We start from the raw sequence: 17740 nt of genomic DNA, 5'->3' as shown, positions 1-17740 counted from the left end.
AAACCGATGTCAAAGCTGACATGCATACCTATATAACGTAGGTACATGACTAATGACGCCACGTAAAATGTTGTGCAACACAGCATTCCTAACCTAAAAGAAAGAGTAAGAAAATTTCAGCGAGACAACTCAAAGGCAAAATCCATTAAAGCCAAGATAATGGAATTCATTGCCCTTGACAATCAACCGTTCTCTGTCGCAGTACACACTACCAAGGGCGCTATTTTTCAGATGTTGCCCGTTGCCCTACCGGAGTTACACACTAATTGCGTCACTGCTTTTAGCTTCACGACATACTGTCATATTATGGAACGCCGTTTGGGTCTTTGCGTGTCAAAAAAGATACAGTAACGCTGTCAGACCTATACAAAAAAGTCTGCAAACACCGGCCACGAACGATGTGTTTACAATACCGCGTTGGTAATAAAGCATCATTTGTTCAACCGCAACTTCTAGGGTAGCTAGTTTTAGCTTAGTACCTAGCTAGCACCAATACAACCAGCCTGAAAACAATGACCAGTAGAAACTGCAGTCATTTTCATTACTCTTAGCAATGATTTAGGAATCCTTGTGAGTAAGTATTAGCTTGGTTGCCACTTGGTGTTCGCCTATTGAAATGGAACTTCAGTTCATGAAAATAAATAGCTCGCCAGCTACTTAACCCTGTTGCCCAGAGCTAACGTTATAAGCAGCCAGCTAGCTTCATCTGGCTAGTGAGGCTCGAGTGGGTTATGTGTTGTGAAGCTAGCCACAATAAGGATTAGGCACAATAGTGGAATTTGTGGGTTGCCTTCAAAATAAAATAATGTCACTGATAGTGATGCGAATACAATTTTATTTTAAAGGCTAACCGCAAAGTCCACTGTTGTGGCTAATCCTTATTGTGGCTAGCTTCACATAGATGGGTCTGACCACCATTAATCAAATAAGAACTGTCTTGTAAATTAGGGTTATTTTAGATGACACCTAGCTATATAGTTAGCTAGCTAACTATAGCTGCTGAAACAGATTGTCGTTTTGCCATGTTTTTGGGGAAGAACATTGACAGAACATTATGACAGCACTGTAAGTGCGCGAGACAACATTACCAGCATCATAGCATACGTATCGATGAATCGTTGTGACATATGAAATATGAGTGATTGTGTAATAACTACGTAAAAAATTCAAGAACTTGTTTAATTATTATGTGTCGTGCAGTCATATTCAGGTCCTGATTGGTCAACAAGTGTTATTTGACATGCAAAGACCCAAACAGCGTTCCATAGAAGTCCTGGATGAGAATGAAACGACTGATCAAATTGACAATGAAACGACACAGCAAGTAAGTGAAAGAAATAGGTTTTGATTATGTTTTACTGGTATTAGGGACATATGTAAATGCCAACAAAATAACTTTTTGTGTGTCTAACCTTTTATTTAACTAGGCAAGTCAGTTAAGAACAAATTCTTAATTACAATGATGGCCTAACCCGAACGAAGCTGGGCCAATTGTGTGCCACCCTATGGGACTCCCAATCACGGCAGGATGTGATACAGCCTGGATTTGAACCAGGGACTGTAGTGACGCCTCTTGCACTGAGATGCAGTGCCTTAGACCGCTGCGTCCGTGTGTGTGTGTTAACTATTTAACTGTACTAGAATGCTTAAAAGGTCGCAAAAAATGTTAATATATGTAATAGGTTTTTTTTTTTGGCAAGGAAAATATTGGATATCGGTATCGGCCAAAAATGTCATATCGGTGCATCACTAGTTAGTATTGTGTTGTAACTACAATGTTGTTGATCCAGCCTCAGTTTTCTCCTATCGCAGCCATTCAACTCTGTAACTGTTTAAAGTCACCATTGGCCTCTTGGTGAAATCTCTGAGTCGTTTCCTTCCTCTCTGGCAACTGTGTTAAGAAGAACGTCTGTATCTTTGTCGTGACTGGGTGTATTAATATACCGTCCAAATTATAATTAATAACTTCAAAATGGTCTAAGGGATATTCAATGTGTTCTTTTTTATTTTTACCCATCTACCAATAGGTGCCCCTCTTTGTGAGGCATTGCAAAACCTGGTCTTTGTGGTTGAATCTGTGTTTGAAATTCACTGCTCGACTGCGGAACCTTACAATTATCTGTATGTGTGGGGTACAGAGATGAGGTTGTCATTCAAAAATCATGTTAGCCACTATTATTACACACAGTGAGTCCATGCAACTTATAATGTGACTTGTTAAGCACATTTTTACTCATGAACGTATTTATGCTTGCTATAACAAAGGGGTTGAATACTTATTGACTCAAGACATTTCAGCTTTTAAATTTTAAATAATTTGTAAACAATTCCACTTTGACATTATGGGGTATTGTGTGTAGGCCAGTGACACAAAATCTCAATGTAATACATTTTAAATTCAGGCTGTAACACAACAAAATGTGGAAAAAGTCAAGGGGTGAATACTTTCTGAGCTCACTGTAGTGCGTGTGTGGTACCAGTCATGAGTTTGGACATCTACTCATTCAAGGGTTTATCTTTATTTTAACTATTTTCTACATTGTAGAATAATAGTGAATACATCATAACTTTGAAATAACACATGGAATCATGTAGTAACCAAAAAAGTGTTAAATAAATCAAAATATATTTGAGATTATTCAAAGTAGCCACCCTTTGCCTTTGACAGCTTTGTTCACTTTTGGGATTCTCTCAACCAGCTTCACTTGGAATGCTTTTCCAACAGTCTTGAAGGAGTTCCCATATATGTGACCGACCGGCTCAAATCAAGTCAAGTCAAATCAAGTCTTATGTAGCAACATTTGAAATTGTGTTTTTTACATCGGATAAAAATTAGAGACTTTGAGCTACCAAATCGTTTATCATGTACTACAGTTAAGAAACAATGGGAAAGTAATTTTGCTTTTAAACTTGTAAACTCCATTTTGAGAAAATGGCCTTCTGGATCTTTTGATATTTTACTGGAGAGCCCTTCTTTGTCTACAGCCATTCAACATCGTTCTCACCCTCTTAAGCTTTAGCCCCACCCATCTCTTTAAAGGTTGACCCGAGCGTTCAGTACTAACAGAGTCAAGCACCCAAGCTAACTTGGTAGCTACTTCCAGACACAAATGACAGAACAGCTCACTGAACATAACTCATCCTAGCAGAGCTGGTTAGGCTGTTATGTTATCCAGAGCGTTGGTGACTGCAACTGTGCTGTCAGATTGTCTGTTCGTATATTCGAAATGTGTGGCTCTCGGAGCGTGCAGAGAGAATACCGGACGCTCTGGCCGATGAGTAGGGTTGATCCGAACTTTCTGACCTCCCAACGGCAGTCAAGCACTCAAGCTAACTGGCTGACATTGGCTAGCTTGCTAGCTACTTACAGACACATAATGAGAGAACTCCCCACTCTGTTATGTTATCCAGAGTGTTGGTGACTGTGCTGCTGGCAACAATTTAATTCTGTTTTTTTGCCGACGTTTACTGACACCGGCTATATTCAGCGGGTGTTGAGTGTTCATAAATTCATCAGTTATTCTGCGCTCTGGCACACTCAGAAGAGAGTGCTCTGAATACAGAGTAGATGGCCAGACAGAATTTACGAACGCACCCGAAATGGTTACTTGCATAGTGGAGTCTTTTAAGACAGCTAGCTAGCTAGGTAAACAATGAACCATAATCCCAAGTCATGATGTTACTACACTGCATGAATCTGCAGGTAGCTAACCAACCAGGTTCAATGCCAGCTAGCTAAGCAAATGGCTCTGAGATACAGATAATGTAACGTTAGCTAGCTAGCTGGGTAAACAATGAACCATAATCACAGCTAATGACGTTACTAACCTGCCTGACTCTGCAGGTAGCTAACCAACCAGGTTCAATGCTAACATTAGGCTATAGCTAGCTAAGCAAATGGCTCTTTCTATCAAAATTAGAAATGTGTAATATCTGAAAATGTGGCTAGCTAGACCGTTTTACCCATATACATCATTCATGGATGGACGTGTCTCCTGTTGGATGCCATGGTTGCCCTTAGTTTGAAGATGTAATCCGGAGACAGGTGTTTTCTCCGTCTCCTTAGCTATCATACTCGAATTCCACAGATTTTCAAAACTTGGTCCTCCAGAAAGTGGAGAGCAAAATGTATGCAGTTTTAATACACGATATTAAAAAAAAGCTGCGTTAAGACGGAATTACCTAGACATACTGACCAGCTCAAATAGTCAGAAGCGTGCTATATGGCAGACTTATCTCCCAGCATGTCAAGCCCACTCATGATCTCTGCCAATCATGGCTAGCTGTAAGGTTGGTGTCTTTTTATGTGGCTAAACCAACTAGACTCGTAATACATTTTTTTTTGCCTTTTTCTGACCAATTCCGTGGTATCCAATTGGTAGTTACAGTCCTGTCCCATCGCTGCAACACCCTATGGACTCGGGAGAGGCAAAGGTTGAGAGCCGTGCATCCTCTTAACACAACGGCTGCTTAACCTGGAAGCCAGCCGCACCAATGTGTCGGAGGAAACACCGTACACCTTGCGACCGTGTTAATGTGCCCGGCCAGCCACAGGACTCGCTAGTACGCGATGGGACAGAAACATCCTTGCCGGCCAAATCCTCCCCTAACCCGGACGACGCTGGGCCAATTGTGCACTGCCCCATGGGTCTCTCGATCATGTGAAGTAGTGACCCGCGACACATGCCTAGTTTCATGAAACGGGTCACATGCTGAGCACTTGTTGCCGTCTTTTCCTTCCTCTGCGGTCCAACTCATCCCAAACAATCTCAATTAGGTTGAGGTTGGGTGATGGTCGAGGTCAGTCTTATGCAGCACACCATCACTCTCCTTCAGCACTCCATCACTCTCCTTCTTGGTCAAATAGCCCTTACACAGCCTGGAGGTGTGTTGGTTCATTGTCCTGTTGAAAAACAAATGATAGGGCCACTAAACCAGATGGGATGGCGAATCGCTGCAGAATGTTGTGGTAGCCATGCTGGTTAAGTGTTCCTTGAATTTTAAATAAATCACTGACGGTGTCACCAGCAAAGCACCATCACAGCTCCTCCTCCATGCTTCACAGTGGGAACCACATGTGGAGACCATCTGTTCACCTACTCTGCTTCTCACAAAGTCACGGAGGTTGGAACCAAAAATCTCAAATTTGGACCAAAGGACAGATCAGACCAAAGGACAGATTTCCACCGATCTAATGTCCTTTGCTCGTGTATCTAGGCCCAAGCAAGTTTCTTCTTATTATTGGTGTCCTTTTAGTAATGTTTTCTTTGCAGCAAATCGACCATGAAGGCCTGATTCACGCAGTCTCCTCTGAACAGTTGACGTTGAGATGTGTCTGTTACTTGAACTCTGTGAAATATTTATTTAGCCTGCAATCTGAAGTGCAGTTAACACTAATGAACTTATCCTATGCAGCAGAGGTAACTCTGGGTCTTCCTTTACTGTGGCGGTCCTCATGGGAGCCAGTTTCATCAGTGCTTGATGGTTTTTGTGACTGCACTTGAAGAAACTTTCAAAGTTCTTGAAATGTTCTGGATTGACTGACCTTCATGTCTTTAAGTAATGATGGACTGTCATTTCTCTTTGCTTATTTGAACTGTTCTTGCCATAATATAGACTTGGTCTTTTACCAAATAGGGCTATCTTATGTATACCTCCCCTACCTTGTCAGAAAACAAATGATTGGCTCAAACTTATTAAGAAGGAAAGAAATTCCACAAATGAACTTTTAACAAGGCACACCTGTTAATTGAAATGCATTCCGGGTAACTACCTCATGAAGCTGGTTGAGAGAATGCCAAGCGTGTGCAAAGCTGTTAGAGGCAAGGGGTAGCTACTTTGAAGAATCTCAAATATAAAATAGATTTTGATATGTGTTATTTCATAGTTTTGATGTCTTCACTATTAATTTACAATGTAGAAAATAGTAAAAATAACAAAAAACCCTTGAATGAGTAGGTGTGTCAATTTTTGACTGGTTCTGTATGTCTTGTGAGTGTGCATAGTCAGTGCAAGATAATTAAGTGTTTACACTGACTAACTATTCAGCAGTTTTATGGCTTGGGATAGAAGCTGTGTCAGAGCCTGTTTGTCCAAGAGCCAATGCTCCGGTACCGCTTGCCTGATGGTTGCACAGTGAACAGTATATGGCTTTGGTGGCTGAAGTCTTTCACAATTTCCTCTGACACTGCCTGGTAGAGGTCCTGGATGGCAGGGAGCTGTCCCCGTCATGTACCGGGCTGTCCGCACAACCTGTTGAAGGCGGTGCATTTGCCATACTAAGTGGTGATGCAGCCAGTCAAGATGCTCTCGATGGTGCAGCTGTAGAACTTTCTTCCATTCACAGCCCCCTGTCATCTGAACACTGTTAGTTTAGCTTGTCTGTTGAATATTCCGATGTGACATCCTCTCTGCCTCCCAAATGGCTCTGTATGTGGTGCGCTACTTTTGATAAAGGCCCATAGTGCACTACATAGGGAATAGGGTGCCATTTGAGACGCACTCACTGTCACTGACATATTGTGTATCCATTATCTTTTGGCTTGTTCAATGGTTGTGCTTTGGTTGTGAGTATATGGTATGTGTGCATTACATACAAGTGGCTGTCAGAGAGGGGGAGAGAAAGAGACTGAGTATGTGTCTCAAATGGCACCCTATTCCGTTTATAGTGCACTACTTTTTTGACCAGGAACTACTACTTTTGACCAATGCCCAAATGGAATTGGGTTTCATTTGGGACAATGGCAGGCCCAGCCTCCAGGTCTCTCTCCCAGGCAGGCAGACCCTATTTCAGGGGGAGGTTTATACACTGGCAACAAAAAAATAAATACAAAAAACATATTTACAAGTATTGCTCTGAAACTTGAAATTGAGCTCAGGTGCATCTCGTTTCCATTGAAACGGGCTGTGGTACATTCAATTGATTGGACATGATTTGGAAAGACACACCTGTCTATATAAAGGTCCCACAGTTGACAGTGCATGTCAGACCAAAAACCAAGCCAAGAGGTCGAGACAGGCTTGTGTTGAGGCACAGATCTGGCAAAGGGTAATAGAATATTTCTGCAGCATTGAAGGACCCAAAGAACACAGTGGCCTCCATTCTTAAATGGAAGAAGTTTGGAACCACCAAGACTCACCAACCACAAAGACAGCCTGACAGAGCAGGGGATCTGCAGAGATGAATTGGAGAAACTCCCCAAATACTTATACGTCTTTTTAATATTGTCATTAGGGGGTATTGTGTGTAGATTGATGAGGGGAAAATCAAACAATTTAATCCATTTTATAATGAGACTAACGTAACAATGTGGAAAAAGTGAAGGGGTCTGAATACTTTCCGAAGGCGCTGTATGTCAAACAGCGGTTAAGGTTAACGGCAAATCACTTTTAGTGTGATCCTGAATCGGCTAATTTAAGAGCAGCGACCAGTCAGCCACTAAGCAGGTGAGCAGAGCTACAAAGGCCAGCTTGTGGCCTGAGAGGACCTGGGCCCATTCTAATTAGCACTGATAACTGAGATGAGGAAAGCCTCATCTCTAGCACTCTCTCTCCTTATCTCTTTCTCACCTTATGTCTTTCTCTCCTCTCGTTATCACTCTACCCCACCAGGGATATGCATCATCCATTTCAAGACGGTTCAATACATATCTAGATACGTGGGCTCCAATACGGTGCAGGAACGATCCGTTTTAGTTTGAAAAAATTCAACGCGATACTGTTTGATTAGAGGAACGAATCGATGTGATGTGCCAACATTTGTTTTCCGTTACAAATAAAAATCTGCTGCTGATGGAGCTCATGAGCTGAATGGGCAATACAAAATATTTAAGTGCCTTTTGAATGGGGTATGGTAGTAGGTACCAGGTCAAATTAAATTGTATTTGTCACATGCTCTGAATACACCAGGTATAGTAGACCTTATCCAACAATGCAGTTAAGATTTTTTATTTTATAGTAACAAATAATTAAAGAGTAATATGTACATGTAGGTAGAGTTATTAAAGTGACTATGCATAGATAGATAATAAACAGAGACTAGTACACTAGTACACAGACTATGCACATTTGTGGCCTGCTGGAGGTCATTTTGCAGGGCTCTGGCAGTGCTCCTTCTGCTCCTTCTTGCACAAAGGCGGAGGTAGCGGTCCTGCTGCTGGGTTGTTGCCCTCCTACGGCCTCCTCCACATCTCCTGATGTACTGGCCTGTCTCCTGGTAGCGCCTCCATGCTCTGGACACTACGCTGACAGACACAGCAAACCTTCTTGCCACAGCATTGATGTGCCATCCTGGATGAGCTGCACTACCTGAGCCACTTGTGTGGGTTGTAGACTCCGTCTCATGCTACCACTAGAGTGAAAGCACCGCCAGCATTCAAAAGTGACCAAAACATCAGCCAGGAAGCACCACCTGCAGAACCACTCCTTTATTGGGGGTGTCTTGCTAATTGCCTATAATTTCCACCTTTTGTCTATTCCATTTGCACAACAGCATGTGAAATTTATTGTCAATCAGTGTTGCTTCCTAAGTGGACAGTTTGATTTCACAGAAGTGTGATTGACTTGGAGTTACATTGTGTTGCTTAAGTGTTCCCTTTATTTTTTTGAGCAGTGTATATATATTCATCACTATCATTTTCTCTAATTTATTATGCTGTGGTTATGTTTAGCGCCATCGTGCTTATCTGTGTTAGACGAGGGCTGCTCTGTTAGACGAGGGCTGAAGGAATGACCCTATACACATTTATTAACAGTGAGAAGCACACATTTTGATAAATGAGACCCAGTATGTGCAATGCAATATAACTGGCATAGGCCTGCCTCCCTTCCCCCATGCCTATAAACTGACATCCTGTGTACTTCCTGTGTAAAGGGCACTGTAGGCCTCCGAGTTGGTGGCGAGGGCAACCTGTTGCGAGTGAGTCCCTGCTAGTGCATTGCATTCACATTTCCTCCTCCCCCTCTTCTGCTGCTGCACAACACAACTCTGACATGCGTCTCAGCTGAAAGCCTTGAACTTGTTTCTCCTTCCTTCTCCGCATCCTCCCTCCTGCCATGTGAGAGAAGCCTTACTTTTGAAAAATATATATTAAGGGGATGGTTTTCGATAGAGAATTGTCAGTTATAGCCATGTGTGTGTTCGTGTGTGTGTGTATACAGTGCCTTCGGAAAGTATTCAGACCCCTTGACTTTTTCCACATTTTGTTATGTTACAGCCTTATTAAAAAAAAAAAAAAAACGTTTTCTCAATGTAATCAATCTACACACAATACCCCATAATGACAAAGCAAAAACAGGTTAGACATTTTTGCTAATTTATAAAAATTTAAACCAAAAATATCACATTTACATAAGTATTCAGACCCTTTACTCAGTACTTTGTTGAAGCACCTTTGGCAGTGATTACAGCATTGAGTGTTCTTGGGTATTACGCTGCAAGCTTGACATACCTGTATTTGGGTAGTTTCTCCCATTATTCTCTGAAGATCCTCTCAAACTCTGTCAGATTGAATGGGGTGCATTGCTGCACAGCTATTTTCAGGTCTCTCCAGAGATGTTCGATTGGGTTCAAGTCCGGGCTCTGGCTGGGCCACTCAAGGACATTCAGAGACTTGTCCCGAAAATACTCCTGCATTATCTTGGCTCTGCTTAGGGTCGTTATCCTGTTGGAAGTGCTCTGGAGCAGGCTTTCATCAAGGATCTCTCTGTACATTCCTCCATTCATCTTTCCCTCCATCTTGACTAGTCTCCCAGTCCCTGCCGCTGAAAAACATCCCCATATCATGATGTTGCCACCACCGTGCTTCACTGTAGGGATGGTGCCAGGTTACCTTCAGCCGTGACCTTTGACATTAAGGCCAAAGAGTTCAATCTTGGTTTCATCAGACCAGAGAACTTTGTTTCTCATGTTCTGAGTCTTTAGGTGACTTGGCAAACTCCAAGTGGGCTGTCATATGCCTTTTACTGAGGAGTGGCTTCTATCCTGCCACTCTACCATAAAGGCCTGATTGGTGGAGTGCTGCAGATAGGGTTTTTCTTCTGAAAGGTTCTTCCATCTCCACAGAGGAACTGTAGAGCTCTGTCAGAGTGACCATCGGGTTCTTGGTAACCTCCCTGACCAAGGCTCTTCTCCCCCGATTGCTCAGTTTGGCCTGGCAGCCAGCTCTTGATGGTTCCAAACTTCTTCCATTTAGGAATGATGGAGGCCACTGTGTTCTTGGACTTTCAATGCTGCATAATGTTTTTTTTTGTAACCTTCCCCAGATCTGTGCCTCGACACAATCCTGTCTTGAAGAGCTACGGACAGTTTCTTCGACCTCATGCCTTGGTTTTTGCTCTGACATGCGCTGTCAACTATGGGACCTTGTTTAGACAGGTGTGTGCCTTTCCAAATCATGTCCAATCAATTGAAAATACCACAGGTGGACTCCAATCAAGTTGTAGAAACATCTCAAGGATGATCAATGGAAACAGGATGCACTTGAGCTTAATTTTGAGTCTCATAGCAAAGGGTCTTAATACTTGTGTAAATAAAGTAATTCTGTTTTTTTTAAAATAAATTAGCAACAATTTCTAAAAACCTGTTTTCCTTTGTCATTATGGGGTATTGTGAGTATTTATTTATTTATTTATTTAATCCATTTTAGAATAAGGCTGTAACGTAACAATGTGGAAAAAGTCAAGGGGTCAGAATACTTTCCGAAGGCACTGTGTGTGTGTGTGTGTGTGTGTGTGTGTGTGTATGTATGTATATATATATATATATATATATATATATATATATATATATATATATATATATATATATATATATATATATATATATATATATATATATGCCAAGACAGTAGCAAAGCACATCAAATATTAAAGCGTTGCGCTGTCAAGCTTAATGTTCTGCACTGATCTGGGTAATCTCCCAAATGGCACAATATTCCCTTTATAGTGTACTACTGTTGACCAGGGGCCATAGAGCTCTGGTCTAAAGCAGTGTACTATATAGGGAATAGAGTGCCATTTGGGATGCAGTCGGGTTTAACTATAAGAATGCTTTCTCGGATGACTAGGAGAATTATGCTCCTCCACTCTAAGTATCCTTCTTTTTCCTTTCTTTTAACCCTTTAGACCTCTAGAATGCTGCTGTAGATTACTGGGAATTTAAGATAAAACTCATGTTCTCACACATTTCAAGCAGACATGTGTAACGGTCCTGACCTGTTATGTTGTTTTTGTATGTGTTTAGGTCAGGGCATGTGTTTTGGGTGGGCAGTCTATGTTATCTGTTTCTATGTTGGTTTTGGTTGCCTGGTATGGCTCTTAATTAGAGGCAGGTGTTTTGCGTTCTCCTCTAATTAAGAGTCATATTTAGGTAGGGTGTTCTCACTGTTTGTTTGTGGGTGATTGTCTCCTGTGTCTGTGTCGATGTTACACCATACGGGAATGTTTCGGTTTGTTCGTGCGTTTATGTAGTCTGTTCCTGTGTCAGCGTGCTTCGTGTATTTGTAAGTTTGTTTGTTCAGGTCTGTCTACATCGTTTTGTTATTTTGTTAGTTATATCAAGTATAGTTCGTTTTCGTCTTTGTCTGTTTTGTTTATTTAATAAATCATCATGTATTCACAACCCGCTGCGCCTTGGCTCGATCACTACTCCACCTCTTCTTATGAAGAGAGAGAGGAACGCCGTTACAACATGGCTCAAAAACAACTTGTAATTTGTTTTTTAACTTTGTTTTAAAGAGCACAACCTCTTCTATAATATGACACCATAATCATGGCAATAAGAATACCATAAATGTGCCTTCCCTTGTGTAAAGACACTATCAAAAAACTATTATTACTCAACAACAAACAAAAAACCCTTGAGTATTTAAATTGGAGTACATTTGACTGAGTTACTCAAGTACAATATTATTTACATATTAAAATAATAAACCAAAATGTGACCAGATAACAATATTCAGAAAGTAATTCAAAACCCACACAAAGTAGGCTATTTGATTGACAATGATTCTTACGTCTATAAAAATGTAAAAATGCAACAAAAAAAATCTAAAATGTCTCAAGATTTAGTACAAAATGTAGAAATAGTAGCCTACTTTGACAACAATTCAGTGAATGCAATACGTTTTAGATGGAAAAGTATTCAGAAAAACTCCAAATGTACCAAGTATTAGATCTGTTCAGAGACCATTTTAGTACATTTCCCTAATAATATTTGTAGGATAAATTCATATTTCACACTCACTTTTTAGTGTTTGCATTTCACCTAAAACATGTCATGGAACTTCTGGGAGCACGGCCCCATCTTGCAAAGTGGTCGCAGAACACGTATAGCACCCAAAATAAGTTTCTACACCTCGCACTCTTTTCCCTGCGTCCACTCCGGATACACACCCTCTCTCTCTCCCTTCAAACTTCACCAGGGAGTGCCCTGCTTTCAAATGATGAGTAACAATTCGGTCCACACCCCCTGGTGGAACACTCTTGGCTCCCCGCTTCCTTCCACTGTAGCCATCACAAAGTGAATGCACAAGCTGCATTTAGAATGCCTTCAGGGACCAGCACCTGCTGTTTCTGGGAAGGGGCCTTTGCAGGTTCCCCAACATAATATACGCATTTATGATGACAATGTTCTCCCCCAAAATGCATACTTTCTCAATTTTTTTGCCTGTGCGTCCAACATTGTAATAGTGCATCAGTTGGTCAATATGGTCCCCATTTTCTTGTTATAATCCATTACAAACTTTGGAACAGATTGACGTTTGTTCTGCCTGAACTTGGACATTGGTTTGAGGATGTCTTTCCCTGAGCTCTTTGTGGACAGAAAATACACATCTCTTTTGTCTCTCAAGTAACACGACCTTACATTATCTGCAAACCATTTCACACTCTGACTTCTCTGGAGCTTGACCTCCATAATGGCCTTTGGGGAAGTTCTTTCGATTGGCCCTTAGTGTGCCTCAATAAGAGATGTTGGCGTCAAGCAAGCCTCTCACCAGAGGAATGGAGGAAAAATAGTTGTCTGCGTAAAGCCGGTGGTGTGACAATAGGTAGCCTCTTATGAGCTCCGTTACAACTCTGTAGGCTAAGCTGAGCTCTTTTCCTTCATCCCCGCATGTACCTACTTAGCTGCTCAAAGCGGTTGTGTGGCATTTTGCTAGCTATATATGGAACCCTGAGGGCTGCATCAGTAGTCGATGGGAGAGGGTAAGCGGTGGATGCCCATGAGAATATTGATGCCTATGAAGCATTTAATCTCCTCTTCAAACGTGCCAAGCCATGATGGGGAGGCATTGGATGTGGTGGCGGACAGGTTTGTGTTAAACACTATCTGAAGAAGAAAAAACGGACTCCTACCACTGTTTTAAAAACAACTCCAAAACCCCTGCCACTGTCACTTTAGGCCAAGGCTGTGTGGTACAAGGGTGAATGGTGGGACTTGGGGCAGAAGCTCTTCATGGAAACTTAGGCTCCCCTCTGATGTGCTCTTCCTCCTCCACTTCCTGTGCTTCTTGCTCTCACTCTTCTAGTCTCCTTTCCCTCTCAACTCTATTCTCCTCTCCCTCCTCTTCACTATCCTCTCTCTCCTCTTCCTCTCTCCACTTCTCCCTGCGCCTCATCTCTAACTCCTCTTCTTCCCTGCCTTCTGCTGCTGAGCCTTGACTCTCCACATCACTTCCCTCAGTTTCACTGACCTAGGAGGAGAGAGTGGGAGGAACAAAAAGGATACAATTGTGGTCCGGATCATAATCTCTTTCACTCACACACACTCTCTCCTTACCTTTCTTTTTCTCCGCTGTACACATACTATCTAATAATCAACACTTAGGGCAGTGTTTCCCAAACTCTGTCCTCGGGACCCCAAGGGGTGCACGTTTTGGTTTTTGCCCTAACACTACACTACAAAGTTTGATGATTATTTTAATCAGCTGTATAGTGCTAGGGCAAAAACCAAAATGTGCACCCCCTGGGGTCCCGAGGACCAAGTTTGGGAGACCGTGTCTTAAATTGTTAGTTACAACACACCTCCTACTAAACACACCATAACACAACCATGCGGTACCCCAGGAAGAATAGCTGCTGCATTTGAAATAGCTAATGGTAATCCTAATAAACGAAATCATGATGCTATACAGCACTTTCATTCAACCAATCAATCATCAATGAAAATGATTTTATTAAGCCCTTAGTGGACAGATTGTTTCTCAGTTCATTGTGTGCACACAAAACAATGTTCATAGATTATAACTGTAAAGGCTATATATGGCACACACACTTCAAGACCCATGGTCAGATGACTTAGTTAGCTGGTTGTCTTTGTGGAGGGGAGTGAGACGATCATGTGACGGTGTCGAGGGCGAAGCACAATGTTGCCGCCTCCACTCAACGTGGTTTCTTGCCTGACAGACAACTACAGAGTTAGCTAATGTTAGCTGATTAGTTACAAAGCTGGGACAGTTTCCAAATGAATAGCATCAGTAGAAACATGACAAAACCATCAACTTGTTAGCTGGCTATGTAAACATATCACTGCAACTCAATATCATTGGAGCTCCTCTGTGCGGGCTTCTACCATAACGCGACAGCTAAGCAAGCTGTCAAATACAGTGGCTTGCGAAAGTATTCGCCCCTCTTGGCATTTTTCATATTTTGTTGCCTTTCAACCTGGAATTGAAATATATTTTTGGGGGGGTTTGTATCATTTGATAAACAACCTGCCTACCACTTTGAAGATGCAAAATATTTTTTATTGTGAAACAAACAAGAAATAAGACAAAAAACAGAACTTGAGGGTGCATAACTATTCAATACTTTGTAGAGCCACCTTTTGAAGCAATTACAGCTGCAAGTCTCTTGGGGTATGTCTCTAAGCTTGGCACATCTAGCCACTGGGATTTTTGCCCATTCTTCAAGGCAAAACTGCTCCAGCTCCTTCAAGTTGGATGGGTTCCACTGGTGTACAGCTATCTTTAAGTCATACCACAGATTCTCAATTGGATTGAGGTCTGGGCTTTGACTGGGCCATTCCATGACATTAAAATGTTTCCCCCTAAACCACTCGAGTGTTGCTTTAGCCGTATGCTTAGGGTCATTGTCCTGCTGGAAGGTGAACCTCCGTCCCAGTCTCAAATCTCTGGAAGACTGAAACAGGTTTCCCTCAAGAATTTCCCTGTATTTAGCGCCATCCATCATTCCTTCAATTCTGACCAGTTTTCCAGTCCCTGCCGATGAGAAACATCCCCCACAGCATGATGTTCTCATGGTGATGGGAAGTGTTGGGTTTGCGCCAGACATAGCATTTCTCTTGATAGCCAAAAAGCTCAATTTTAGTCTCATCTGACCAGAGTACCTTCTTCCATATGTTTGGGGAGTCTCACACATGCCTTTTGGCGAACACCAAACGTGTTTGCTTATTTTTTTCTTTAAGCAATGTTTTTTTTTCTGGCCACTTCCGTAAAGGCCAGATCTGTGGAGTGTACGGCTTAAAGTGGTCCTATGGACAGATACTTCAATCTCTGCTGTGGAGCTTTGCAGCTCCTTCAGGGTTATCTTTGGTCTCTTTGTTGCCTCTGATTAATGCCCTTTTTGCCTGGTCTGTGAGTTTGGTGGGCGGCCCTCTCTTGGCAGGTTTGTTGTGGTGCCATATTCTTAAAAAAAATATATGCTTTGGATATTTTTTTAGAACCCAACCCTCTGTACTTCTCCACAACTTTGTCCCTGACCTGTTCGGAGAGCTCATTGGTCTTCATGGTGCCGCTTGCTTGGTGGTGCCCCTTGCTTAGTGGTGTTGCAGCCTTTGGGGGCTTTCAGAAGCGGGGCCTTTCAGAAACGGCGTGTGTGTATATATACTGAGATCATGTGACAGATCATGTGACAATTAGAATACACACAGGTGGACCTTATTTAACTAATTATGTGACTTCTGAAGGTAATTGGTTGCACCAAATCTTATTTAGGGGCTTCATAGCAAAGGGTGTGAATACATAAGCACGCACCACTTTTCTGTTTATTTTTTATAATTATTTCAAACAAGTAATTTCTTTCATTTTACTTCACCAATTTTTACTATTTTGTGTTTGTCCATTACATAAAAATCCATTTTAATTACAGGTTGTAATGCAACAAAATAGGAAAAACGCCAAGGGGGATGAATACTTTTGCAAGGCACTGTAATAGGAAATCAAGGCGATGTATAGATTTTATGAATGTCTGTAATTAGCAAACCATCAGATAAACACATTATTCTAATCTCTATTTTTTCTCTAGTTAGCTGGTCGTCTGTATGGCTAACGTTAGGTAGGGAAAGTGACAGCTTGATGCTTCGAGCGCGGCACACATTTACAGCTACACAACTTTTCTTGCTTGACAGATTATCCTGACAGTTCCCTGGCTAGTTAGCTAGCTATAGCAAGCAATTTGGGTCGTTTCCATGTGAATTACTTCGGTAAAAACAAGACGAAACAACCAACTAGTTAACTGACTACACAGGACCTACAGCTAAACACTGCTCCACTGCTGATGTACTCACCTGTATCAACCCGGTGATCATGACAGGATTTGCTAATCTGAGTGCTATTCCCCAAGTTACACAGCATCAAACATCGACAACACCAAACGTATATCTGCAGTTTACTTATTTCACTCACCTCTACGTCATCATCACTTCTAAAGTTCAAGGACGTGTCCGAATCCTTTTCACCAACCAACATAAATACAGCATCTTGCACAGTGAAAAGTCAGGTCCGCTTCGGGGCTTTCATTTTGAGTAATGAAGTGGGACAAAATAGTAAAAAGTAATGACGGCATACCTTTTTTCTGGTTGATGACAACAGCCATGCGAATAAGACACCAGGTTGTTGGCAAGTTAATTTTGCAATATTGACCAAGATATTAATGTTAGAAAAACAAGACTTTTCGCGGCCGCTATAGTAATTTAAAGAAGGTCCATCGAAGGCCGATATGGGTTCTAGGGTTATTAATTATGATTTGAAAAGACCGCAAACCCTGCGTACGCTGGGGATTTGAGGCGAGAGTTCTGGTCGTGCGAAAGCAGATAGGTTGTCCCAAATGGTACACTATTCCCTATATAGTCCACTACTTTTGACCAGGGCCCATAGGATCTGGTTAAAAATGGTTCACTGTATAGGGAATAGCCAGGGTGCCATTTAGGATGTTGAGTGGGTACAGATGTTGGGTAACGGGTACTCTGCCAGCACCAATATATTTAATTACCAATATTGACCGCATCCTACTACTGCCTCACAATAGACACCCTGTTCAGAATGGGTGTTACTCTAGGTCACTGTATGGGTGGCATGATGGCAACATTTGTTTGTATAACGAGGTGATCTGCTACACACCCGACCATTTTGTTAGGAAATGTGCAGGAGGAGATACGCAAGTGAAAAAGGTGTCTCTGCACACAGATGCAATTTCAGTATGTAATAGCCAAGAGATGCAATTTCAGTCTCGCTTTAAACATTTAGTCAGTATGTCTAATGACCTTCGTCAGAGCATAACCTATTGTTTGTTTGTACACCAGACCAGAAAGCTTGCCATCCATACTGTCAGCCTAATCAAAGGGGGGTGTGTGTGTGAAGATTGGATGCTCTGTCTGCTCTGGTTTCATGCCTAGCTACTTCTCCCTCTCCTAATGTGCTGCTACACTGTCTGTTTCAATGCCTGGAGGCCTAGCTGTCGCTCCGAGACATTCCTTCCCCTAGTTCTCTCTTTATCGTCT

At 42.0% G+C, this 17740-nt stretch overlaps 1 protein-coding gene across 3 annotated transcripts in view; it reads left to right on the top strand.

Annotated features, from left to right (window-relative positions):
- taok3a (TAO kinase 3a) overlaps positions 1-17740 on the top strand; it is a 105587-nt gene that overhangs the window by 3362 nt on the left and 84485 nt on the right. The window contains exon 2 of one of the 3 annotated variants that reach the window (XM_055920374.1): positions 1201-1324. The exons of the other annotated variants lie outside the window; for them this stretch is intronic. The gene's annotated coding sequence lies outside the window, so the exon portion shown is untranslated. The remainder of the gene's footprint in view (positions 1-1200; positions 1325-17740) is intronic. 3 annotated transcript variants of the gene reach the window in all.

This window comes from Salvelinus fontinalis, chromosome 4 (genome assembly GCF_029448725.1).
Source record: "Salvelinus fontinalis isolate EN_2023a chromosome 4, ASM2944872v1, whole genome shotgun sequence".
Lineage (NCBI taxonomy): Eukaryota > Metazoa > Chordata > Actinopteri > Salmoniformes > Salmonidae > Salvelinus > Salvelinus fontinalis.
This window is presented reverse-complemented; position numbering and strand designations above follow the sequence as displayed.